The sequence below is a fragment of the Cuculus canorus genome, chromosome 11 (genome assembly GCF_017976375.1).
Source record: "Cuculus canorus isolate bCucCan1 chromosome 11, bCucCan1.pri, whole genome shotgun sequence".
Lineage (NCBI taxonomy): Eukaryota > Metazoa > Chordata > Aves > Cuculiformes > Cuculidae > Cuculus > Cuculus canorus.
Window position 1 is genome coordinate 21,272,227 of NC_071411.1, and position 12,098 is coordinate 21,284,324.

At 43.4% G+C, this 12,098-nt stretch overlaps 1 long non-coding RNA gene across 1 annotated transcript; it reads left to right on the forward strand.

The window, feature by feature from the left end:
• The first annotated feature begins 1,266 nt into the window (after nucleotides 1-1,266).
• Nucleotides 1,267-3,604, forward strand: LOC128853248 (uncharacterized). The gene is made up of 3 exons (XR_008451633.1): nucleotides 1,267-1,390; nucleotides 2,130-2,184; nucleotides 2,845-3,604. It is a non-coding gene; the product is annotated as an uncharacterized LOC128853248 (long non-coding RNA).
• Nucleotides 3,605-12,098: the final 8,494 nt, after the last annotated feature.

A 12,098-nucleotide genomic window follows, 5' to 3' on the forward strand; every position in this document is an offset into this window, starting at 1 on the left:
GGAGAGGTTCCTTCCTTGCCATTGTCTTTCCATTCAGCTGCTCCTGCCTGCCCACAGTGACCAAATTGTAAGGGGGGGGGCATTACACTTTGTTACTTTAAAGTAGGTGTCACAGACTTACTTACAGAGTACATAAAACAATATGCCTTTTTTCAATTATTTATCACTTTCTCTACAAGCGGAACTACCACGTTCCATTTACTGTGTTAGACTTTCTGTATTTCTGTATGCCTATTGAAGATTTTATGAGAGCATCGTCTCAGCCTCATAGCCCTCCTCTACAGAAGTAATGATGGATCGATAGCATCTAGAAGACGGAACGCTTTGGTTATGCCTGCCAGTATTTTCCTTCCAAAAGGAGACGTTTAGCCAAAGGAAGACATAAATTCGCTAAAATTCTAAAATTAAGGCAAGCAGTTAATGGTAATAAAAAAAGAAAAATTTCAAATCCCATCGAGGTTGATTTCCTTCAAATTATTTAGGAAGACGCATTCACACTTAGGAAAATCACTAAAATAAAGGCACAACTGCCATACTTTGCATAGTCTCATCTGCCAAGGATTTCACTGGGAGTTTTTGAATGCGTACCAGGTAAATAAGATTGAGTCCCAAAGGAGAAATGTTGCTCTTTTTAAGTCTCTACTTCTATCATCCAAATTCATTTGCCATGCAAGACTTTCCCAGGTGGTATAAAACCCCAAGACCTTACTCAGTTATTCAGGTGGAATCTGATAACACCGCGATTATGAAAGAGGAACATCAGATAAAAATATACATTTTTCACTTCAGTGTTTATCTACCTTTCTAATGTAAATTTATGGTTATTAGAGGAGGTTATTTATAGCCATCTTTTCAAAGTGTTGCATAATCGTGCTTTTGCCGGGTGCCTTTTTATGTGGGTAGAAATCATATTAATGAGTTATTCACTGAACAACTGAGCGAATGTGTGAGTGATGAGGATTCACAAGAAAGAGACAAGGAACAAATGAACAAAAATCCCCACCTTTGTTTTCACTTTAAGTATGTCAGAATACATTGAGGAAAACACAGTAGTCTTAAATTAATACCATTTATAAATAGGCATATGAGTATGTTTAATGGCTTCATCAATACTACCAAGGAAAGGGAGTTATGATCTTTTCAACGTTACTTGGTTTCAAATTATGGTATTACGTATGCTTCAAATTTTAAGTAGGGGATCAAGTACAATAATTTTGAGTCTTTTTAAATGTTAACACTGTTCTCAATGAGTTTGTTATTTCTAGTTTTGACAGGCTGACAGACTTGGGGTGGTTCAGCCTGGAAAAGAGAAGGCTCCGAGGAGACCTTAGAGTGACCCTCCAGTACCTAAGGGGGCTACAAGAAAGCTGGGGAGGAGCTTCTTACAAGGGTTTGTAGCGATGGGGCGAGGGGGAGTGGCTTTAAATTGGAAGGTGAAAGATTTAGACTAGATATTAGGAAGAAATTCTTCATAATGAGGGTGGGGAGGCCCTGGCCCACGTTGCCCAGAGAAGTTGTGGCTGCTGATCCCTGGAGGTGTTCAAGGCCTAGTTGGATAGGGCTTGGATCACCCTGATCTAGTGGGAAGTGTCTCTGCCTATGGCAGGAGCTTGGAATTGAATGATCTTTAAGGGCCCTCCCAAACCATTTCACGATTCTAGTCTAGTCTAGTCTAATCTATGCTTTAAACAATGGGACAATTCATAAATTTCCATCATCCTTTCTATTTTTTCCCCATTCTCTTCTGACCTCACTTATCCCAGCACTTGCAATGATCTAGAGGGCTTTATGCCTACACAGCAAAGCTGCCAGCTTTCCTCTGTGTTTCTCCCTCTCTATTGGCCGTATGTAGTGTGCATTTCAACTGTAAAATTACAATTTCTTCAAAATAAATTCTATTTTTTCCATTCTAATACATATGTAAGTACAACAAATCCAGCACTTCCTGCTGATCTTGAAGAAACCAGACACAAATTCTATTAATAATGAGTCCTTCCAAGGGAGATTTCACTTACTGCAGTGGAACGATAGCAGAAAAGGTGCTGCAATATATAACAGAATATAATATATCATATACACATTGCACTGAAGTGAACTGATTTCTGTTTTGTCTCCTTAATTCCTTTCAGGGTCACCTTTCCAGGTTTCCCCACTGGGGAATGGAATATTCACTGCTGGAAAAAGGTATCGTTCATGAAGTATAAAAGTTGTCTTCAATATGAGTTTGCATCTGCAGTTTTGTAACAAAAAGAGCAAAATACAATTTCACTGAGACAAATTCACTGCAGAAACTGAGACGCTGGGCAGAGGTTTTAAATGTCTCAGTTTTTTAGAATACTTTCGGAATCTTGGGAAATCAAGGTCTACTCCCAGCAACTCCGACACAGTTTGCATGAGTAAAATTGTGCCCAGGCTTGCAAAGTGTGGAGCAGCAAGCTGGACTCCATGACCTTTGGTACAGGTCTGAACTGTCGTGCCTGTGGCCATCCGCGTACGTGGACATCTTTTACCTGTTTTAGGGTTTGTTTCTGTGTTGACTCAGACTCGTCCTAGTTACATGCACGCCTTGGTTTCACTTTTGTGGTTTCTGCCCTGCATCTTATCCTGCCACTTTACCACCAGTATCATGTGCTTCTTGGGGGTTTATAAAATGGGTTTTCACAGCTCCCCATTTTGCAGACCTGCAACTAAAACCCATGAAGGACTTCTTAGATTATGCCAGAAATTCCATTCCTAAAGTTCAATATCCCAGTCTGCAGTATGTTTGGAATTCCCAGGTGGCCCCTATCCTCTCTGGAAATGTGGCTCAGGTGACGTTTGAAGGTTGACTAGGACTCTCTTCAGACAGGACAGTGGCCTTGGCTCTTGCTGGGCACCTGAAGACCTTGCACACAGCCACTGCGCTTGCTAAAATCTCCTGTACTGATCCGAGTACACTGAATCTCATGCTTCCGTCTGGCCCAACGTTCCACTGAACAACAAACTTTTACATCACCATAGTGGCCTTCCAGTACCTGAAGGGGCTCTAAGAAAGCTGGAGAGGGACATTTTACAAAGGCAAGTAGTGATGGGACAATGGGGAATGGCTATAAACTGGAAGGGGGAAGATTTAGATTAGACGTTAGGAAGAAATCCTTCGCTATGAGAGTGGGGAGGCCCTGGCCCAGGTTGCCCAGAGCAGTAGTGGCTGCCCCATCCCTGGAGGTCTTCAAGGCCAGGTTGGATGGGGCTTGGAGCCCCTGATGCATAGAACCATAAAACCATAGAATCACCAGGTCGGAAAGGACCCACTGGATCATCAAGTCCAAGCATTCCTAACACCCCCTTAAACCATGTTCCTAAGGACTTCATCCACTCGTTCCTTAAACACCACCAGGGAAGGCGACTGGACCACCTCCCTGGGCAGCTGTTCCAGTGCCCGATGAATCTTTCTGTGAAGAATTTTTTTCTGATATCCAGCCTGAACCTCCCCTGGCAGAGCTTCACGCCATTCCCCCTTGTCCTGTCCTCTGTAACATGGCAAGGGGTTGGAACTGGATGGGCTTTGAGGTCCCTTCCAATCCAAACCATTCTATGCTTCTGTGATCACGCATTAGTAGCCTGTATCTGCCTTCAGGCATTCAGTAAAATCTTCGTCTAACCTAAGTGAAGGAATCTGCTTTGACCAGAACCTATATTCATAACTTTAGTAAGAGATGGCACATTTCCCCAAGAACTCCATGGCTTCCTATGAAAAGGGCTATTAGCTCGCAAATCCAGGTAATTAAAATGTTGATAATTAAAATGTATTCTTACACCTGTATACTTTTTGTGAACTTCTGTGCTAATAAAATCCAATCTTTCAAAATGTTCTTGAATTAAGGAGGTTCGTTTCAAGAGCATGTGAATATTCATTAGCATTTTTGCATTGTTCTTCTAGCTTTCTTTTGGTACGAAGTTCAAACAACAGGATTTGTATTTGGAAGACACTAATTAGTGAGAATTTTAAAGCTGCTGTATAAATTACAGACTTTTTTATATGCTGAAGTATAATAGTTTCAGAAATAGCTCTATATTTATAACACACACCTAAGTTTTAATACGTTAGTTTTTATAACAGTGGCAGGACACTAAGAAACTGCCCTGTTTTGGCGTGGCTTCGTGGTATTTGTTCCAAATACATTTTTTTGCTCACAGAAATGCCCGCTACAGATACTGTATCAAAGTGTCAGAGACATGCCAGGCATCTCCTGATATCTAGAAAAACTAACTGGCTCTGACAAGGAAGCACGTCCTGCCAACATGATTAGAGCTACAGCAGTCATCAGTTTAGTTCATTTTGTTCATCTTTTCCTTCAGGCTTGATTAGCTTGAAGCTTTATACCTTGTCCTCTAAGGATCCAATACCTAAACAAGTTCTGATGTTCCGAGGATATTCTCACCAAGGCACTTTTAACAATTTCAGAGGTAAAAAAATGCTTAAGGGACTGTTTGATAGCTCAGTGGTTCTGTAAGCAGCAAGTGACGCAGGTGTACAGAGGGGCTATTTCCTCTTGGAAAATGCCAACATTGTCTCCATTTTTAAAAAGGGTAGAAAGGATCCTGGGAACTACCGACCCATCAGCTTCACCTCTGTGCCTGGGAAGATCATGGAACAGATCCTCCTAGAAGCTATGCTAAAGCACGTGGAGGACAAAGAGGTGATTTGAAACAGCTTCACTAAGGGCAAGTCCTGCCTGACCAACCTGGTGACTTTCTATGGTGGGGTGACCACAGCAGTGGACATGGGCAAAGCAATGGATGTGAGCTATCTGGACTTCTGTAAAGACTTTGACATGGTTCCCCATGACATCCTTCCCTCTAAATTGGAGAGAGATGGATTTGATGGATGGACGGTATGGTGGATAAGGAATTGGTTGGATGATTGTACTCAGAGAGTAGTGGTCAACATCTCGATGTCCAGATGGACATCCGTGACAACTGGTGTCCCTCAGAGGTCCGTACTGGTAACAGTGCTGTTCAATATTTTCATTGATGATATAGAGATTGAGGGCACCCTCAGCAAGTTTGCAGATGGCACCAAGCTGAGTGGTGCAGCTGTCACACCGAAAGGACGGGATGTAATAAAGAGGGACCGGGGGAGGCTGAGAACTGGGGCTGTGAGAACCTCATGAAGTTCAACAAGGCCAAGGGCAAGGTTGGGGTAATCTCTGATTTCAGTACAGGCTGGGGGATGATGTGATTGAGAGCAATCCTGAGGAGAAGGACTTGGGGTGCTGGTTGATGGGAAGCTTGACACAAGCCGGCAATGTGTGCTCACAGCCCAGAAGGCCAACTGTGTCCTGGGCTGCATCCAAAGCAGTGTGGACAGCAGTAAGGGAGGGGATTCTGCCTCTCTTGTGAGACCTCATCTGGAGGATTGTGTCTTGTTCTGGAATCCTCGACATAAGAAGGAGATGGAGCTGTTGGAACGGGCCCAGAGGAGGCTACAAGGATGATCTGAGGGCTGGAGCACCTCCCATCCGAGGACAGGCTGAGAGAGTTGGGGTTGTTCATCCTGGAGAAGAGAAGGCTCCAAGGAGACCTTAGAACAACTTCCAGTACTGAAAGGGGCTCCAGGAAAGCTGGGGAGGGGATTTTTACAGGGGCCTGTAGTCATAGAACGAGGGGGAATGGCTTTAAATTGGAAGGGGGAAGATTTAGATTAGACACAAGAAGAAATTTTTCATGATGAGAGTGGTGAGGCCCTGGCCCAGGTTGCCCAGAGCAGTGGTGGCTGCCCCATCCCTGGAGGTGTTCAAGGCCGGGCTGAATGGTGCTATGAGCAACCTGATCCAGTGGGAGGTCTGCCTGTCCATGGCAGGGGGTGGAACTGGATGTCCCTTCCAACCCAAACCATTCTATGATTCTATGACTCTTTTTTTTTTTATTTTAAATCTGGTTTTGGTTTTTCCTTCAGGAGTCTGGGTTTTTTCACCAGTCTCATAAAGGTCAGTGGGAATTGCAAATACTTGCAGAATTTTGGGTGCTTGGGTCTTTTTTATTCCCTTCACATGAGAGATAAAGCACAAGTCATCTTGATTTTCACTGTCCACACTGTTGTTCTTATGCAGAGAATTAAATTCATTAGGCTGTCAGCATTCAATTCAGTAGGAGGTTAATATGAGTATGTCCCAAGGATCCGTACTATAGTGAGTATTTAATACATTCATTAATTATCCAGAAAGGCAGAAATGAGGGGTAGAACAAAAAAATTAGGTCAGCAGGATTTGCAGATGACAAAATTATTTAGTGTAAGTCTTTGTGAGAGAAGGCTGTGATGAACTTCGTGGAAACAGAACTAGACAAATTGGCAGCCGAATGGTTGATGGAATTCAGACATTGACAAATGCAGGGTAGAGCATGTTAGAATGAAAAGTCTGAACTGCCTGCGTGCGTGGCCCTGTCCTAACTTATCACTGACTGCTGAGGGAAATAGAGCACCCAGTGCAATTAAAAGCTCTTCTCAATGCCCGGCAGCAAGTCACCATCTAAAGAAGGTGTTGTAATGCAAACAAACAGCACAGGAAAGGCTCACAATACAGTGAAAAAATTTTAGTTCCTGTTTTACTTTAACCTTCACAATATGGTAAGGTCATTCCATCTCATATGAGATATGACAGGAGAGGGCTGTGTCTCTAGTAATTCCTAAATCCATCATCAAGGCTGTTTTGGTTCTGATGCAAGAAGCTGGAAACCCGTTGTTAGAACCCATGCTGGGTTGTGCAGGCATCTCTGAAGCTGCTTTGCCTCCCTTTGCTTTTCATTATCGAGCTCGGTGCCACTTGGAGACACTCTCTTGATGGTACTTCTGTCGATTTATCAAGAGAAGAGCCGCTCTCTACAAGATGCCATCGGTCTACTTTTATTCATTTATGATCACCCCGAGTGCATCAACATCAATCTTCCACTTTATTTCTCCTAACTAGCTGGCATCTTGATGACACCGTTTTTTATGTCCTTTATAAACGTTTCCTCTTGGGATCCTGGAGCCACATTTGTATTCTTCCTTTTCCCCATTTGCTTTCCTTATTGGTTTTGGTTCCCTTTGAGTAAGTTCTCTCTGTCTCAGATCAGTGCTCTGCACCACAAGCATACTAATCAGGGGATAAAGAAATGGGAAGATCAACTTATAAGTTCATTAGCATTACATCTGCTGAGGTTAGAGCCAAGGTTAGTTACACTGTAAGCAACAGTAATCCTACAAGGCTAAATATTTTTGTAAGATGAACTCTGCTCCAGCTGAAATCACAGGTTTTATTTTTCTCCAGTGGAATTGGAAAAGTCTTTCTTGCACCTTTAAAATTCTGGCTTATTTTAGTAGCAGTGGACCAACATTTGCTCTTGCTTCTCTCGTGTAAGAGGTTTGCAACAAGTTGTGTGAAACACATGAATGAAATTAGAACAATCTAATATGGGCTTATGTTACAATCACAAATTTCTAAAATTCATTAAGCATTTCAGATATGAGCCCCCATTCTGCTTTATATAACTCGGTATCTGAAATACCCCACCTTGAGCACTGGGGGCAGTTTGGGCACCACAGGATAAAAAGGATCTGAAGCTACTGGAGAACATCCAGAGGAGGGCACGGAGTTCGTGAAGCGTTTAGAGGGGAAGCCGTGTGAGGAGCGTCTGAAGTCACTGGGTCTGTTCAGCCTGGAGAAGAGGAGACTGACCTCATCACACTCTGCAGCTTCCTCACCAGGGGAGGAGGAGGAGGTGTTGAGCTCTTCTCTCTGGTGACCAATGACAGGAGCTGAGGGAATGGCAGGAAGATGCACCAGGAGAGGGTTAGGTTGGACATTAGGAAAAGGTTCTTCTCCCAGAGGGTGATGGAGCACTGGAACAGCTCCCAGGGAAGCAGTCACGGCACCAAGCCTGACAATATTCCAGAAGCCATTGGCCAACGCCCTCAGCCCCATATTGTGAGTGTTGGAGTTGTCCTGTGCAGGGACAGGAGTTGGACTCAATGATCCTCGTGGGTCCCTTCCAGCTCAGGACACTCCATGATTCTATAAAGATTTAAAGCAACTCTGCAGCACAGAGTTTCACTTTCTTCATTATTCTCCCTGTATTTTTATGCAATAGTGTAAATTAATTACAAGGATGCCAATTTTAGCTCTGTGTTTATCAAATCAAATTACACAGAGGTTCCCAATAGTATGTTGTGTGAAGGCTTAAGTTTTTAAAAATATTTAAGTTGATGAAAAATTAATTTTTCATGTATTAGTTCTCATTCCACAAACAGAATCTTCTTTCTTTGTAGCTGACTACTGTAACAGCTTTGAGTCTTTGAATGAAGGTTTGTAATTATTTAATACTTGGAGCCTTTTGGCTCTAATTAATAGGACAGGATGAAGGAAAAACGTAGTGAATTACTCACTAATGTTCGGCTTAATTACAATCAAATGACCCGTTCAAATTGAAAAGGACGTGGTGAAAAGCAGAAGACAAATTATTTTTTTCGGTCTAAATAACAAATAGCCCTCATTTGAAAATTTAAAGCACAAATTGAAAGAAAAATAAACACAAACAAACTCCCGAAAATATGCTACACATGTGTAGATGTGCTTTGGTTCTGTGAGTTCAAAACACATTCTGTTTGACCTTCATGGAGTTGTCCTTCCGGTCCGATCTTGCTTCTGCTTGGCTGTAGGGAGTGTAATTCCATTCTACTAAAAAGTGGCGCTGAAAACTCCATTAAAGATTTTTCCCCTCCAACTTGTGCCTGATTTTCATCTTGCAGTGAACTAAACAGATGAGTTTTATCGCAGTATTACATGTGTGCGCAAGGGCTATATTTGCAAAAATCACAATTTGCTTCAAAATTCAAATAGTGTCAGTCACTTAACCACCCACTTTCTTAATCCCAGATCTTCTTGTAAACAAACTCATTTAATTAAAAACAATTCAGTAATGCATGGGATACTTCTTCAGCACAAAAGCTGTCTGTAAGGCATTTTATTGATTTACCAAATTCTTGAAAGGAATACATTATTGTAATTACAGGAGCTCTGCCTCTCAGCAGATTCACGCAGGTTCTCATCCTGGTACACCACTGAGGCCACACCTCAAATACTGCATCCAGTTTTGGGCCCCTCATTGCAAGAAAGACATTGAGGGGCTGGAGCGCGTCCAGAGCAGGGAATGGAGCTGGGGAAGGGGATGGAGAACAAGTCTTGTGAGAGGTGGCTGAGGGACCTGGGGTTGTTTAGCCTGGAGAAAAGGAGGCTGAGAGGAGGCCTTATCACTATCTACAACGACCTGAAAGGAGGCTGTGGAGAGGTGAGTGCTGCTTGCTTCTCCCAGGCAAATGGATGAGAGGAAATGGCCACAAGTTGTGCAGGTTCAGATTGGATATGAGGAAAACTTGCTTCACAGAAAGGGTTCTCAAGCACTGGAACGGCTGCCCGGGGAGGTGGTGGAGTCCCCATTCCTGGAAGTGTTTAACAGATGGGTGGATGAGATGCTCAGAGATCTGGTTTAGTAGTGGACAGGTATGGTTGGACTCGATGATCTCAAAGGTCTTTTCCAACCAAGCGATTCTATGATCCCGAATTGTATTTAAATTGCATCTCTTGCTATAAACTGAGAGGAGTGTATCTGCGGTGAGTGCAGGGCCTGCAGTTCCCATTTGCCTGCATTTTGCAACAGCAAAGTGTTGGCATTTTGCAAATGTTGACCTGAATTCTGCTATGGGCTCCACATTCCTTTCCACTGACACTGAGTCACTGTGGGTAGAGACCGACGTTAAAGGAAAACTTCGCTGCCTTAGAAGGCCACACAAGGTCTCTTTTGAACTGGATAAATCATCTGCTTGTCTTTCACAGGGGACTGTAATGAATTGACAAGCAGAAAATAGACGGGGTTTAATGTTCTCGCTACTTAAATGGAAAATAACCAAAGGAAGTTTGTCTTTTAGCATATTAGAGACAATTTGAGACCACACATCATTCCCAAACCAGAGCTTCTCTGCCCTCCTACTTCAGCCTGGTGACCTGAATTTATACCCGACCAGTGATCATACGCGATTATGTACTTACGTGCACTGGGTGTTTGCATTTTGCTGCAGTTCAGCATTTACTCTTCATCTGCACTGCCTTTTTACCCGATAACAGAGCAAATCCCTGGTGTACTAGCCGGCAAACATAACGAATGAGGGATGTTAATTACATTTTAGCTGTGGCATCACAAATGGCTGTACTTGGCAGAGTAAATGCAGTTGAAATAAACAGGCAGACTTGGCAAACTGCTGAAAATTACCTTTTGGTAAAGTGTAAGGATTTACTTTTTAATTAATGACGCAACAGCTTATAGATGTGATCCTGAAAAGCAGAAGCCCTAAGTTTTGTTTGCTGTCCTTCAGCCTCTTTCCTTCTCCCAGCTGTCCTTTGCAGCCTGGGTCTTAGAAAGAGCAGATAATGTGATTGTCTAATAATTAACAAAGAGGGTAAACTGCTCAGTGTCCATGGCAGACACCAAGAAGGAGGAACGTTCTCTAGAGAGGTCACATTAGTGTGTGCGTTGCTAAAATGAGATAGGGATGAACAGTACCCATCCTTGACTACATCACTGCCAATCTGTCTGCTATGCCAGAGTTCTCCAGGGAGAGGGAAAGATGAAGCACAGTGAAACCCAAAGCACTGTGCACTGCTGCCAGGAGACAGCAGCTCCAAGGACACCTTAGGGTGACCTTCCAGTACCTGAAGGGGCTACAAGAAATCTGGGGAGGGGCTGTTCACAAAGGCTTGTGGGGATAGGATGAGGGACAATAGGTATAAACTGGAGAGAGACTAGACAGAAGGAGGAATTTCTTCATGATCAGAGTGGTGAGGCCCTGGCCCAGGCTGCCCAGGGAAGCAGAGGCTGCCCCATCCCTGGAGGTGTTCAAGGCCAGGTTGGATGGGCCTTGGGCAGCCTGATCCAGTGGGAGGTGTCCCTGCCCGTGGCAGGGGGTTTGGAACTGGATGATCTTTAAGGTCCCTTCCAGCCCAAACTATCCTATGATTCTACGATTCTATATCTGTCAGCTCACCTCAAGCCAAAATATGTTCTCAGGTTTTATGGTCTTCTCAGTAGGACACCGGCATCACACCAAATGGATGGAGCATTTATGGTGGAATCAAAGTAATTTGAGATGATTGATCTCACGCTTCTGGCCTTTGGCTTAAACACATTTGAAAGTATGAAGAAGGTGCCTCTCAAAAAACGTAGTTGTCTTGACAGTTTAAGTGAATGATGAAACATACTGCAAGTGTTCAGCTGGGCTCATATGGAAGGTGGTTCTCAATCTGGGTCAGTTTTGCCCTGCAGAGAGGAGTATATTGGGTATTATAAGGAGAGTCATCTGTTCAAGGAAGAACCTCCGTTATTTAGTTTTGCTCTCTTTTTCACCAAACACCACTGTTTAGTCATGCAAATATTCAGAGAGCCCAACAGCAGCTTGCCGAAGAGAGGCTGTCACAAAACACAGAGGTGAGTTCAGAGAAATATATGCTAAAAGTTATAAAAAAATAGAAGAACGCTGAAAACTTAGGAAATACCAGAGTCAGCTTACTTGCGGATACAATACGCCTCTTCTTCCACATGTAAGATTCTGTCACCTGCAATTACCTATTCCAGCAGTGCTGGTATATGGACAGGGACCTTTCAGAACCCTGCTCTACTCAGGGGCACAGAAAGGATAATATTATTTTGTTTTCCGCTTGTTATTCAAGCATGTGCTCTGAAGCCTTATCCACTGCACATAAAGTCATTGAGGATGGAAAAGACCTCCAAGCTCATCCAGTCCAGCTGTCAGCCCAACACAGCCATGCCTGCTAAAGCATGTCCTGAAGCTCCATGTCTACACGCTTTTTGAACCCCTCCAGGGATGGAGACTCCTTCACTGCCCTGGGCAGCCTCTGCCAGGGCTTCACCACTCTGTCAGTAAAGAATCTAATCATGCTCTGGAGAACAACAAGTAGTTTCATTTTCTGTCACATCCAAACATCCAAGAGCCACCACTCATGAACTGATCTCCTAAACATGTCTGCAAGCCAGACGAGTTGCTGTAGTTGTAACTATAGGAGCAGTGG